The sequence below is a fragment of the Aethalodelphis obliquidens genome, unplaced genomic scaffold, assembly GCF_003676395.1.
Source record: "Aethalodelphis obliquidens isolate GAN/ISIS:26980383/991018 unplaced genomic scaffold, ASM367639v1 scaffold4, whole genome shotgun sequence".
NCBI classification, from domain to species: Eukaryota; Metazoa; Chordata; class Mammalia; order Artiodactyla; family Delphinidae; genus Aethalodelphis; species Aethalodelphis obliquidens.
Genome location: NW_020837948.1, coordinates 46362167 through 46366680, shown reverse-complemented (window position 1 = coordinate 46366680; position 4514 = coordinate 46362167). Strand labels below are relative to the sequence as shown.

Below are 4514 nucleotides of genomic sequence, written 5' to 3'. Positions count from 1 at the left end.
CACAGCAATAAAGTGAATATCACAATATAGCGAGTCACACAAATTTTTTGGTTTCTCAATGCATATGAAAGTTATGTTTACGCTATACTGTAGTCTATTAAGTGTTCAATAGTATTATGTCTAAAAAAGCAATGTATATACCTTAATTAGAAATACTTTATTGCTAAAAAATGGTAACCATCATCTGAGCCTTCAGCAAGTGGTAATCTTTTTGCTGGTGGAGGGTCTTGCCTCAGTGTTGATGGCTGCTGACTGATCAGGGTGATGGTTGCTGAAGGTTGGGGTGGCTGTGGCCATTTTTTTTTTTAATAATAAAATCTGTTTATTAGATCTGAAATCTATATACTTAGACTAGAGGTTCTCAACTTTGGCGGACATTAGCATCATCAAGGGAACTTGTTAGCAGATACCATGCTCTGAGCCCCACTCCAGAGGAATTAATCCAAATTTCTGGAGGAGGGGCTAGGCACATGTAGTTCTGTTTTACTTTCACTTGTGCAGTGACTCTAATGTGCAGCCAGGCTTTAGAACCACTGATTTAGACTAAAAGGTGTGACATGGCAGTCATTAGGCTTAAGTAAGCCTGTTAACCTGTCTTGCTGAGCTAGCTCTGTGGGGTTTTTTTAAATTAATTTTTATTGGAGTATAGTTAATTTACAATGTTGTGTTAGTTTCTGCTGTATAGCAAAGTGAATCAGTTATGCATATACATATATCCACTCTTTTTTAACTTCTATTCCCATATAGGTCATTACAGAGTACTGAGTAGATTTCCCTGTGCTATACAATAGGTTCTTATTAGTTATCTATTTTATGTATAGTAGTGTGTGTATGTCAATCCCAATCTCCTAATTTATCCCTCTCCCCCTTCTCCCTTTGATAACTGTAAGTTTGTTTTCTACATCTGTAACTCTATTTCTGTTTTGTAAATAGGCTCATTTGTACCATTTTTTTAGATTCCACATATAAGTGATATCGTATGATATTTGTCTTTCTCTGTCTGACTTACTTCACACGGTATGACAATCTCTAGGTCCATCCATGTTACTGCAAATGGCATTATTTCGTTCCTTTTTTATGGCTGAGTAATATTCCATTGTATATATGTACATCTTCTTTATCCATTCCTTCGTTAGTGGACATTTAGGTTGCTTCCACGTCCTGGGTGTTGTAAATAATGATGTAATGAACATTGGGGTGCATGTATCTTTTCAAACTATGGTTTTCTGCAGATATATGCCCAGGAGTGGGATTGCTGGGTCGTATGGTAATTCTATTTTTAGTTTTTTAAGGAACCTCTATACTGTTCTCCATACTGGCCGTATTAATTTACATTCCCACCAACAGTGCAGGAGAGTTCCCTTTTCTCCACACCCTCTCCAGCACTTATTGTTTGTAGATTTTTTAATGATGGCCATTCTGACCTGTATGAGGTGATACCTCAGTGTAGTTTTGATTTGCATTTCACTGATAATTAATGATGTTGAGCATCTTTTCATGTGTGGCTGTGGCAGTTTCTTAAAATAAGACAACAGTGAAGTTTGCCACATCAATTGACTTTTCCTTTCACAAAAGATTTCTCTGTAGAATGCAGTGCTATTTGGTAGCATTTTACCCACAGTAGAACTTCTTTCAAATTTGGAATCAACCCTCTCAAATCATGACGCTGCTTTATCAACTAAGTTTATGTAATATTCTAAGTCCTTTTTGTCATTTCAGCAACCTTCACAACATTTTCACAAGAGTAGATTGCATCTCAAGAAATCACTCTTTGTTTATCCATAGAAGCAACTTCTCATCTGTTAGTTTGATCATGAGGTTGCTGCAGTTCAGTCACATCTTTAGACTCCACTTCTAATTCTAATTCTCTTGCTATTTCTGTCACATCTGTAATAATTTCCTCCACTAAAGTCTTGAACCCCTCAAAGTCATCCGTGAGGGTGCTTCCAAATTCCTGATAATTTTGATATTTTGATGTCTTCCCATGAATCATGAATATTCTTAATGGCATCTAGAATGGTGAATCCTTTCTAGAAGGTTTTCAATTCACTTTGCTCAGCTCTATCAGAGGAATCACTCTCTATGGCAGTTAATAGCCTTATTAAATGTATTTATTAAATAATAAGACTTAAAATTTGAAATTACTCCTTAAGCCAAGGGCTACAGAATAAATGTGTTAGCAGACCTGTAAACAACATTAATCTTGCTGTATAGCTCCTTCAGAGCTCTTGGGTAACCAGGTGCATTCTCAGTGAGCAGTAATATTTTGAAAGAAATCTTTTTTCTGAGGAGTAGGTCTCTATGGTAGTCTTAAAATACTCAGTGAACCATGTTCTCAACAGATGTGCTGTCATTCAGGCTCTGTTTCTCCATTTATAGAGCATAGGCAGGGTAGATGTTGCATAATTCTAAAGGGTCCTAGTGCTTTTGGAATGGTAAATGGGCACTGGCTTCAATTTGAAGTCATCAGTTGCATTAACCCCTAATGAGAGTCAGCCTGTCCTTTGAAGTTTTGAAGCCAGGCATTGACTTCTCTTCTCTAGCTATGAAAGTCCTAGATGGCATCTTCTTCCAATAGAAGGCTGTTTTGTCTACACTGAAAATCTGTAGTTTAATGCTTTTTAGCTAGATCTTCTGGATAACTTGCTGCAACTTCTACATTAACACTTGCTGCTTCATCTTACACTTCTATGTTATGGAGATGACTTCTTTCCTTCACCTCATGAACCAACCTCTCCTAGCTTCAAACCTTTCTTCTGCAGCTTTCTCACCTCTCTTAGCCTTCATAGAATTGAAGAAAGTTAGAGCCTTGCTCTGGATTGGGCTTTGGCTTAAGGGCATGTTGATTTATTCTCCTACGCAGACCACTAAAACTATTTCTATGTCAGCAATAAGGCTGTTTCAGTTTCTTATCATGTGTATATTCTCTGGAGTAGCCCTTTCAATTTCCTTCAAGAACTCTTCCTTTGCATTCACAACTTGGCTTACTGTTTGGTGCAAGAGGGCTGGCTTTCGTACTACCTCAGCTTTTGACATGCCTTCCTCACTAAGCTTAATCATTTTTAACTCTTGATTTAAAGTGAGAGATGTGCAAATCTTTCTTTCAGTTGAACATTTAGAGGCCGTTGTGGGTTAGTAATTGGCCTTATTTTAATAATGTTGTGTCTCAGAGAATAGGGAGGCCTGAGGGGAGGGAGAGAGACAGGTAATGGCTGGTTGGTGGAGCAGTCAGAACACACAGAACATTTATTAAGTTCACCTTCTTATGTGGGAGTGACTCATAGCACCCCAACACAATTATAATATTAACATCAATGATCACACCATAACAAATATAATAATAATGGAAAAGTTTGAAATACTGTGAGAATTACCAAAATGTGACAGAGACAGGGAGTGAGCAAATGCTGTTGGAAAAATGGTGCCTATAGACTTGCTCAATGCAGGGTTGTCACAAAACTTCAATTTGTAATAAATGCAGTAGCTGTGAAGCACAATAAGGCATAGTGAAGTAAAACTATATATGCCTGTATACACTTAATACATCCAATATATTAGACTAGGAATGTTAAAGAAATAAAGCCTTCAATCCTCAATTTAAATAAATAAAGCATTGATTGAGTACCATTCTCTGCATTTTATGTATATAAACATTTTATCCTCATCATAGCTCTATAAGGTAGTTACTACAATTATCCCCCTTTTACAGATGAGGAACCTGGGGCACAGAGAAGTTAAATAACTTGGGCAAGTTGACATGGCTGGAAAGTGGTGGAGCTAGTATTTGAAGCCTGACAATCTGATTCCAGTTTCCATATTTTTAACCTCTATGTCATATCGCCTCTTGAAATAGTGTGGGAATAGATATGCAAAGTAGCTCCTTTCAGTGGATGGAGCGTAGTTAGGATTTTTCAGTACTTTCATTGTCCTTCCCTGATTACAAAGAACACCAAAATGTTTGACCACCCTGAGGATTATCAAACCCATCCTGAGAAGAGGGAAATATCCTCTGAGCAAAGTCAGTGTCAGAAGCCTAGTTCTTTACATTAAAAAAACAACAACTTTGTTTTAGGACAATTTTAGATTAACAGAAAAAATACAAAGATAGTATAGGGTTCCTATATACTCCTTCCTCGCTTTCATGGTTTCTGTGAGAAGTCCAGCATAGTTCTAATCCTTTTCCCTCTTGGTTAGGTATATATTTTCCTCTTTTAAGACTTTTCTCTTTGTGTTTGGTTTCTGTAGTCTGAATATAACATGGCCAGATGTAGATTTTTTGGTACTTACCCTGATTCGTGTTCATTGGAGATTCCTAGGTCTGTGTTTTGGTGCCTGTCATTAATTTTGGAAAATTCTTGGCCATTATTACTTCAGATATTTATTTTGCTTCATTCTGTCTTATCCTTTTGGTATTCAAATTACATATATATTATGCTTTTTGAAAGTGTCCCACAATTCCTGGATAGTTTGTATTTTTTTTTTTTTTTTTTTTTTTTTTTTTTTTTTTTTTTTTT

At 36.5% G+C, this 4514-nt stretch overlaps 1 long non-coding RNA gene across 1 annotated transcript in view; it reads left to right on the top strand.

Moving 5' to 3' along the window:
• Positions 1 to 2726: 2726 nt before the first annotated feature.
• Positions 2727 to 4514, top strand: part of LOC113617349 (uncharacterized) — a 10926-nt gene continuing 9138 nt past the window's right edge. Inside the window, exons 1-2 of the long non-coding RNA XR_003431607.1 lie at positions 2727 to 2841; positions 3206 to 3219. This is a non-coding gene — a long non-coding RNA (uncharacterized LOC113617349). The remainder of the gene's footprint in view (positions 2842 to 3205; positions 3220 to 4514) is intronic.